This window comes from Ambystoma mexicanum, chromosome 2q (assembly GCF_040938575.1).
Source record: "Ambystoma mexicanum isolate Mex_15411 chromosome 2q, UKY_AmexF1_1, whole genome shotgun sequence".
NCBI lineage: Eukaryota > Metazoa > Chordata > Amphibia > Caudata > Ambystomatidae > Ambystoma > Ambystoma mexicanum.
In genome coordinates this window covers 978,376,452-978,386,814 of record NC_090924.1, presented here as the reverse complement: position 1 = coordinate 978,386,814, position 10,363 = coordinate 978,376,452, and the positions used below count along the sequence as shown (strand labels likewise).

The window sequence follows — 10,363 nt, the reverse complement described above, 5'->3', positions numbered from 1 at the left end:
GTGAGTCATGATACAACAATAAGAAAACCAGTACATATCTTATAATAGTAGAACAAAACCATAAAACTCCATGTATTCCGTGTTTGTCCGGCAGACACGATCTCCATACATAAAGTTCGAGTGTAAACATGACTTCCCCCCCGCCCCTGTTGCCCACCCCCCTCCCTCTCCATGGACAGGCAGCGTTTAGTTCAGTTCTTGCAGCATTCATCGTGTGATGATCAGAGTTAGTATGTGTTGTCGGGATCTTCCTCAATCATGAGAGTACATATTAGTGGGGGCGGACTCTGTTTTATTTAGGTCTCGTTTCGCTCTTCTGTTCTTGGGGTGGTCAGTTTATGGCTGAGGAGTCCATTGGGTAGGTATATGCTCTTGTATTCCATCCAGAGGGCTTCAATCTGCGACGATCTTCCGTGTAGTGACGCTGTGATATGTTCCATTATGCAAATATTAGTGGCAACGTTGATCCATTCGCTTTTCGTAGGGCTTATGAGGGCTTTCCATTTCATTACCAACGTTGCTCTTGCCGCTAATAGCAGTTGTGGGGCTATATCCTTTATTTTGATCCAGTCATCCTCATCCTTCTCAGGGCCGAAGAGTATGAGGTAGGGATTAGCTGTTCTGATAATACCGTCGACCTCTTTGATCCAGCCCAAAACTTCAGACCAGAAGACTTTTATTCGGGGGCACCCCCACCACATGTGCCAATAGTCTGCTTTCTCCCCACATCCCCGCCAACATTCTGGCTTGACTGTTTGGAACATTTTGGATAACCTGACTGGATCGTATTGCCATCTATGCAGCAACTTGATTGCATGGAGCTTGTATTGGTTTGAGATGGATATTTGTGTGGCCGCTTGGCATATGGTGTCCCATAGATCCGGCGTGATCTGTTCAGCGAAATCTTTTTCCCATCTACCTTTCAGTGCGTCCGTGTTCACTCCCTCCCCTCCTATCAGTGCCCTGTACATGTCAGATATTAGGCCCTTGATTTCAGTTCTTGAGTCGAGTATTTTCTCAAAGGGAGTGAGATCTCTCATTAATTTGGGCTTCCACATAGGTCTCGTCAAAACGCCTTTAATTTGTATATATTGAAAAGTGGATAGTGGGCCTATTCCGAGGGCTTCCGTTAATTCTGGGAGAGGGGTAAAGGAGTATTTTCTTTGTAGTTGCCCAACTCTTTCCAATCCTGCCTCACACCATGCTTGGAATCGTCCTACATTTGGAATGTGGTCGTTGATTCCGGGAGACCATAAATAGCTTAAGGGGGCTGGCCAGGTGGTAATGTTTTGCATGTTCTTTCCATGTGCCCAAATGTCCCAGATGGTGTTCAGTATGGGGTGATCTTTGAGTTTTCTTTGAATTCTTTTCTTTGGAGCCCAGAGCCATTCCGATACCGTGGCTGGTGAGAAATAATGATTGTCCATATTAACCCAATGGATGTCTGTATGATTACGTAGATGTGGGATTAGTACTCTGAGTTGGGATGCTTCGTAGTATTTTTGTAGGTTAGGGAGTCCGACCCCTCCCTTGTCTTTGGGGAGTGTTAAGATCTTATATGGGATCCTCGCTTTCTTCCCTTGCCATAAAAATCGGAGCATGGCCCTTTTGGTCTCAATAAAGAAACTGACCGGGATCCTGATGGGTAACATTTGGAAGGGGTATAGGAATCGAGGGAGGGATACCATCTTTATTGCATTAAGTCGACCAAGCCAAGATATTGTGAGCTTACCCCATCTTGCCAGGTCCAACCGGAACTGGTTTAGCAGGGTGGGGAAGTTAGCTTCGTATAGGTAACTCAGCTTTTTCGTAATTTTTATCCCCAGGTACTGTAGTTTTGCGTGTTCAATTTTAAGACCCAGTGGAGAGAATTTGGTGATATTTTCATCTTCTGAGCCTTGAAGGGGAAAGAGTGTCGACTTGGTTTTGTTTACTTTGAACCCTGATAGTCTACCGTATTCTTCCAACAGACAGAGGGCTCGAGGGATGGAAGAAAGGGGGTTAGTAATGTGGAGGAGGATGTCATCTGCATAGAGGGCAATTTTGTATTCCGTCGACCCCAATCGAATACCCTCTAGGATGGGGTCGGCCCTCATCGTTATTGCCAGGGGCTCAAGTGAGAGTGCAAAGAGAATTGCCGAGAGGGGACATCCCTATCTATTCCCACATTGTAAGTTGAACCATCTAGAATATTCACCATTCATGAATATTGAGGCTTTAGGGTCCGAGTATACTGCCTGTATTGCTTTCCTAAACCTAGTGCCCAATCCCACTTTACATAATACTGCTTTTAGGAATCCCCATTCCACCCTGTCAAAGGCCTTTTCTGCGTCGATAGAGAGTAGGACCGGGTTATTATCCAGGGTCTGGGATGTATGGATAAGATGGAGGGTTTTGCGCATCGTGTCAGCCCCTTGTCTCCCGAGTATAAATCCAACCTGATCTGGGTGTATGAGTTGCGGGATTAGTGTTTCCAACCTTGCAGCCAGGATTCTAGTATAGATTTTTGCATCCAGGTTAAGCAGGGAGATGAGGCACATTTCGTGGGATCCCTCCCTGCCTTGGGGATCACTGTGATCAGTGCTCTGGTAAAGGAGTCCGGGGGTTTCCCCGTATCCATTATCTCATTGAAAAGGGTCGTTAGGAAGGGAGACAGTATTGCAATGAAGGTTTTATAAAATCCGGCAGTGTAGCCGTCTTCTCCCGGGGATTTGCCTAGAGTTAGTCTCTTTATGGCAGCTTGGACTTCCGATTCTGTGATAGGGGATTCTAACATTTCGGCATCTTGTTCTGGTATGCGGGGGACATTTATTGAGGACAGGTACGTTTCTGTATCTATTTGTTCGGGGTTCACTTCAGAAGAATAGAGTGCCTCGTAAAAGTTGGCGAAGGATTCTGGAATAGTGGTGTGAGCGTGTGATGTTTGGGAGGTATCCTCAGAGATTTCTAATACTCTTCGTTCAGCTCTCTGCTCTCGAAGCCTGGCAGCGAGAAGCGCATCTGCCTTGTCCCCCTTTTTGTAAAATTTTTGTTTCAAAAACCTTAATTTGCGCACCACTTGTTCGTATTTTAATAGTTTCAGTTTGTTTCTTTTCTCTCTAGCTCTACTCATTTTTGTGGGATCTAATTCTGCGTCTGGTTTGGATTTGCTCTCCAGTTGGTGGATTTCTGTTCATAGCCTCTGTTCAATAAGATTACGCTCCCTCTTTTTTGAGGAGCCTTCTCTTATCAGAATCCCCCTCCAGGTGGCCTTTCCTGCCTCCCAAATGGTCTGTTTGGACACCTCACCATTGTCATTTGTTTCGAAGAATTGGGAGATTTCCATCTCCATTTTGGCTCTGAAAACAGCGTCTTTCCAGAGGCTCTCATTGCAGCGCCATTTGCCACTCTTGGTCGGCAGATTCGCCCACTGAATGTCCGTGAGGACCATGTCGTGGTCCGACCATGTGATCGGGGTTATGTCTGCTTTAGACATAACCTCAGCGAGCTCTCTGGATAGATATATGTAGTCAATTCGGGTATACGTATTGTGTGGGGCGGAATAGAAGGTGTAGCCTTGTTCTTCGGGATGATGTGCCCTCCATGCGTCTATCATATTATACATTTCCATCATTTGCGCAAGCTCAGTTAGCTCAAGTCTGTTCTGGTGGCTCGTATTGGGGTTCCCAGGTTTTCGATCTTTGGCCGGGTTCGCCCATTGATTAAAGTCTCCGCCTAAAATAATGTGCCCGGTGGCTTCTAGTAATATCTTGGGGATCGTTCTGGAGAGGAATCTCGATTGTCCCGTGTTCGGGGAATACAGGGTCGCAATCGTTACGTTCACCTTACCTATTTGCCCATTTACGAGCAGAGCTCGTCATTCTACACCAGACCATGTCTTGGTAGGAGTGAATACTATGCCTTTTCTAATAAGGATTCTCACCCCTCCTTTTCTAAGTGGGCCAGAGCCCCAGTATTCATTCCCAACTCGTTTCCCAAGGATCCGTCTTTCTTCTCCTTTTATATATTTCATTTCCTGCAGGAAGAGGATGTCTATTTCAGCTCTACGGAATTCTCTGGCGACAAGGGACCGTTTCGTCGGTGAATGGAGTCCTTTTACATTGAGTGTCCCGACTCTCAAGGAGACATTTTTCCTTGTGTTAGTGTCTGTTGTCATTGCTCTTTCTCATGAGAAACAGTCTCTTCGTGTGTAATTGGTAATGCTTTTTACTCGTGGGTTGCTTGCTGCTATGATTGTTTTGGTTCACTATGTTCTCTGCCTTGACCTTCCTCGGCCCGATGGCCTTTCCCTCACCCTCCCTCCATCCCTTCCCCAATCCTAATTGAAGGCGTCCGATCGAACCCAGCATGTTGCTCCAGGTCGGCATCGGACCACTTTGGGGGGCCGTTACTTCACGCCCCTTAACCAAATAAGTCATCTTTGTCCGGAGTGAGCCCCTCTTTGGTTCCCCCCTAATTTTTGTCATTAGAGTCAGGGAAATGTGCATGTGCTCGTATCGCCTCATTACATCATTCGCATATTTAATTGGAACTGTCTTACCAGTATCGCTTGGATTCAGTTATCTGCTTCTGGGGAGATATTGCCTCTCCGGAATTTTCGTGACCCCTTTACTTTCTTTCTCCTGGGGCCTTGGATTCACCATTCTCGTCCTTCTCCATGTGTCTTACTCCTCGGCCAGCCTCCTCTCCCTGAGTGCCAAGGAGGTTAGATATGGATGTTTATATTTCTTTCTCGGATCTCAGTCTCAATCTGGTTCCCTCATATTCGAATGAAAGCGAGAAGGGGTAGCCCCATCTGTATCGAACACTCTTTTCTTTGAGCTTCTTTGTGAGCGGACCGCACATTTTCCTGAGAGCCAGGGTCAGGGAGGAAAGGTCTTGGTAAATTGAGATTTGTGCTCCCCCTAGCGTGATCGCGTCGCTCTTCCTGGCTTTTTCGAGAATTCTAGCTTTGTCTCTGAAGCGGTGAAATCGGGCAAGAACCGATCGTGGTCCGTCCGTGGGGCCACCTGCTCTATGTATTCGTTCCGTTATTGGTTCATCCACTTCATCATCTGCTGTGAGGAGTTTAATAATGTTGTGAAGTGTTTCCTTGAGGTCCGCCTCCGTTTCCCCCTCTTTCTCAGGAATTCCAAAGATGCGTATATTGTTCCTTCTTTCTCTATTTTCCAAATCATCCAATTTGAGTCTGAACTCATCTTCTTTTCGTTCCAGGTCCGTCATTCTCTGATCGAGTTGCATCTCTAGCGTGTCGATTGAGGTATGGTTGTTTTCAACCCCTTCAAGCCTGTCCTCCATGCTGTCGAGTCTTTGGGTGATCCTGTCTATTTTGCCTCCTATGTTGGTGCCCAAGTTCTTTATTTCACCTAGAAGGGCAGCAATATCTCCTTTCGTTGCCGCTGCTAGTTCATTTCCCGTAGTGATGTTGTTTGCCATTGCTGGTTCAGTTAGGGCGGGAAGAGTGGGGGCGTAGGCGAAGTGCAAGAGCTTGTGCTTGAAGTTCATACGGGTCTTTGATGGTGATGTCGTGATTCCTCCGAAGTGACAGGCAGAGGAGGCACACGCCCCTGTTTTGGGGGCCTTACCCTTTGTACTGGTCCGTTACAGGGCACATAGGCTGATTCCCTCTTAGCAGTGGTGAGTTGGTTGCAGCGTTAGGTTTGGATATTTGAGGTATACTGCTGGGAGGATGGCGGGAAGTGCGTACTTGGTTCTTGTGATTGGAGGAGGCACACGCCCTGTGTCCAGGGGCCTTGCCCTCCGTCTGGTGTGGTTTCTGTTTCGCGAGCGAGGTGTACTCCAGAGGATTCTCGGGACTGGAGATATCTCGTGCGTGTTCTCAGGAGAGTCGCAGTACTGTTTGGTTCATTATTCGCCGTCCATGTGGCGGGGGGTTCACGTGCCAAGGTTTGGGGCCTCACCTCCGGTTTACCTCTGGTGTTGCGAGGGTCTCCCCGTTTTACATTTCGGCGTTGAGATGTTCCAAGGGGGGCGTTTTGTGTCGAGGTTCGGGGTGAGGATTCTTTGTTGTGGCTCAAAAGTGTTGGTGGGGGTTGTCCCGTTCACCTCTGCTAATAGTGGGTCCAAGGTGGTTTGTAATTTTGGTGGGTTTCACGGATCACTTTCTGGAGTGTGCGTGGCTTACCGGTGGGGCTCTTTTAAAGGGTGCAGGAGGCCGTCCATTACCTTCTAGAAGTCCAGTCCGTGGTGGGATGGTTGTCTCCACGTACCCGTTTGCCGTGGGTGCGCCTCGCTTCTGGGGTGAAGCCGAGTGTGTTGCGTGGTCTCTCCACGTTTGGCTCCTGGGTGGTTTGTTGGTCACTTGGGGCAGGGGCCTCCTCTCGGGTCAGCGCAGAGTGTTTCAGCTCTGTTATGTCCCCAAATCTTTTCTGGAGGCCCAGGATCCCTCTGGAGCGTCAGGATCCGGGCATGTTTGCACCGGAGAGTCGCAGGGGGGCTGTGGGTGGGGGGCAAGGTGAGGCGTCGAGTCCCAGACCACTCGCGAGGAGTGGGTCCGCGGTCGCTATCCGATGCGTTCCGGGGGCAAGGGGGTGTGGATGTCGAGTGGCCTTGCACTGTCTGTGTTCAGCTGCTGGTAGGGGAGCGGGCAGTGAACGGATCTCGCCTCGCGTTGTGGGTCCTTCGCGGGTGCTAGGCAGGGGAGGTCTCTTGAGCAGGGGTTCGGGTGGGTCCAAGGCTGGGGCACCCACCTGTTTATATCAGGTATCCGCTCAGGGCCGTGGTCATCGGCGGTCACGTAGGCTCCGTTTGCGGATTCGTAGTGTGGGCTTTCTCGGCAATGCCCTGCAGCACACATGTGCCGGGTTGGTTTCGCTTTCTCTCTGGTTCAGACGGCCGCGGCTTGGGACTCGGATTTTGTCGGGGTCCCAGGTCCGTTTTCGCTCGGAATTTTTCCCAGTGCTGCGGGAGGTATTCCCACTGCAGCCTCATGCTTTTTCTCTGGTGGGGGGGTCCAAAAAGTGGGGGCTCAGTCCATCTTTTGGGGCAGCTGCAGCGGAGCTCACGCAGAGTTCATGGATGTCCCTGCGCCCCCTGGTGGCCAATCCCGTCGGCATTGTTTATGGTCGGAACTACAATCTGATCGTCTTGGAACCTCCGACATTCGTTCTTGATTAATGAAAACATTCTTGGCTAATGCTTTCGCTTTGGTTCGTCTTACGCCGGTCCAAGAATTTCACCTCTAGCGGCACAATACGAATGCCCCCAGCCATCCTTCTTAATCATGGCCCCAGTTCCGAAAACCAACAAATTAGAACCAGAGTCCTATTCCTTTATTCCTACCTGAAGTATTCAGGCGACCGGCCTGCTTTGAATGCTTTTTTTCAAAGTAAACGCTTCGGACCCTCGCTCAAGAACATCAAGGGGCGCCGAGAGACAGGGGCTGGGACAAGCGTTAGTGTGCCTCGCGGCAGACCGCCAGCTCGATCCCAAGATCCAACTACAAGCTTTTTAACTGCAGCAACATTAATATACGCAAATGGAGCTGGAATTTCCGCGGCTGCTGGCACCAGACTTGCCTTCCAATGGTTCCTCGTTAAAGTGTTAAAGGATTTAAAGTGTACTCACTCCAATTACAGGTCCTCGAAAGAGTCCTGTATTGTTATTTTTCGTCACTACCTCCACGAGTCGGGAGTGGGTAATTTGCGTACCTGCTGCCTTACTTGGATGTGGTAGCCATTTCTCAGGCTCCCTCTCCAGAATCAAACCCTGATTCCCCATTACCCGTGGTCACCATGGTAGGTACAGAAAATACCATCGAACGTTGATAGGGCAGACATCCAAATGCATCGTCGCTGTCACTGGGATGTGCGATCAGCCTGAGGTTATCTAGAGTCACCAAAGCGGCCGGGCGAGCCCGGTTTGGTCTTGGTCTGATAAATGCATGCATCCCAGGAGGTCAATGATCATCGGCATATATTAGCTCTAGAATTACCACAGTTATCCAAGTAACAGATGGAGCGATCAAAGGAACCATAACTGATTTAATGAGCCATTCGCAGTTTCACTGTACAGGCCGTGTCTACTTACATGTGCATGGCTTAATCTTTGAGACAAGCATATGCTACTGGCAGGATCAACCAGGTAACCACACCTTCTGGAAGGTGGCAACGGGGGGGGGCGCGCGCCCGCCTCAGAGCCGACCCAACTAGGTAGCCACACCTTCTGGAGGGTGGCAATGGGGGAAGCTGCGCGCCCGCCTTCGAGCCGACCTTTGCACCCTCTGTGGCCGTCTTTGGGACCTCAGCTTCAAAGAGCATCCCCCTGACACATGCAGGTCAGGTGGACAGGTTGGCCACGCGGGCGCCGGTGGCCGGCCTGCTTCACCACGCAACAGGGTGGGTGGGAGTGAGAGGCCAGGCCCAGGCACAACCTGAAGCGGAAGGGGGTTCGCCCGCATGCCACCACTGGTGTGGCGACAGAGGGGGTCAGCACCCCACAGAACGTGCGTTCTGAACTGCTGGAGAAACGTGCTCGTTAGAGGAGGCGCTGTGTCATGGCTTGTGGGGCCCCGCACTGGGGCTAGCGCCACCCAACCCTGTCCACTCTGATCTGACCAATGGGGAGCTGCCGGGCTGCATGAGGGGTCCCTCCCCGAGGGGGTCATACCCTTGACATGGTCCCAAGGTGGGTGGAAGCGAATTGCTTGAAACAACAGACGAGGCTGCCCAAGCAGTCCAACCCTAGACGGAACAAGTGCACCAAATCGATCCCATGGAGTGCTCGGAAGAGCGCCCCCAGAAGGCCAGTCTCTGCTGGGTGCAGTGGTTTCAACACAGAGCCCAGGTCGAGTAGCGAGAACACAGGTCCCTCTCACCCCATCTATAGTAATCCGGAGGAAGGTGACTTAGGTTTCTTGTAATCTGTGTACCCAGAGTGACAGAATGGGACCTCTCGGTAAAAGCGTCTGGGCTCCTCATAGACCCAACTGGAGAACATTTTTAAATTGACGTCCATCGGGACTTCCAGAGCAACCCAGCCATCTGGTCCTTACAGCAATTCCTATAGCCAACGACCAGATGGCCGGGCTCGGAAAGCGGCCATCTGGTAGGGCAATGCATTCCAATGGAAGGCCTTCACCCCCCCCGCCTGACAAAGGACAGAGGACCGGCAGGTACCCAAGGTCATGGGCCGGCCACTGCAAGCACATTTACCTCACGTGGAGGAAAGGGACTCGCTCAGGGTGCCCCTTCACACACGTAACCCGTTTTGGACCTGACCGCACACAGGTGACACTTGGCTGAGGAACGGGAGCAACCCACAAACACCATGGAACCGAGGCCGGTAACTGCGCAATGGCCGCCTTGGAGGCCGCAGGGTGGCACTTCCATGCCAACTATTAAGCCCCCACTGTGGGTTTATGGAACCCGACCGGAGACAAATGCAGGAGCCAGCCGCGTCAGCCGCAACTCAGGACATCTGGTCCGCCGGCCACAACCCGGACCATCTGGGCCTACTCCCCGGGACAGTTGGCCCAGAGGCCCAGCGGCCATGCCTACCCTGACCCCACTGTCCAGGGGCACAGGCTTGAGGTACCACCCCTCCCGCCCGAGCCCTGGGGTGGCTTGCAGCCTCTCTTCCCCCACCCTGTCTGGGGCCTTAAGGCACCACCTCGAAGGCCCGGGGGCCAAGGCTACCTTGTCCGCCAGGCTGACCGGGAAAGGTGAGAAGAGCTCTCACCACCCAGCCCGCACACCCTGTGGGTGTGCGACTAGGGTGGGTGGAAGTTTCATGTGCACCCCACGGTGCAGCAGAAGAAAGGATGGAGACCCTTGGCGGCGGCGGCACCTTGCGACAAAAGCTTGGCTCAGAGAATGACTTTCAATAGATCGCAGCGAGGTAGCTGCTCTGCTACTTACGAAACCCTGAACCAGAATCAGGTAATCTACGAGTGATTCAGCACCAGGTTGCACACGAACATGCGGTGCACTACGGGTGAGAAAGGTGGCCCCCTTCTGTCCACACTCGAGTACCAAGGCGAGTGGCTCTACGCACCGGCCCAGAGGCCGGCTATCCTAGGCCAACCGAGGCTCCACAGCGCTGCCGTATGACTACGTTTAGGGGGGATTCTGATTTAGAGGTGTTCAGTCATAATCCCACAGATGGTAGCTTGGCCCCTTTGCTCCTCAGCCAAGCACATACACCAAATTTCTGAACCTGCGCTTCCTCTCGTACTGAGCAGGATTACTATTTCAACAACACATCATGAGTAGGGTAAAACTAACCTGTCTCACGACGGTCTAAACCCACCTCATGTTCCCTATTAGTGGGTGACCAATCCAATGCTTGGTGAATTCTGCTTCACAATGAAACGAAGAGCTGACATCGAAGGATCAAAAAGCGA

General features: G+C 51.2%; 1 pseudogene; it reads right to left on the bottom strand.

Moving 5' to 3' along the window:
* Positions 1-9,813: 9,813 nt before the first annotated feature.
* Positions 9,814-10,363, bottom strand: part of LOC138570402 (28S ribosomal RNA) — a 3,494-nt pseudogene continuing 2,944 nt past the window's right edge.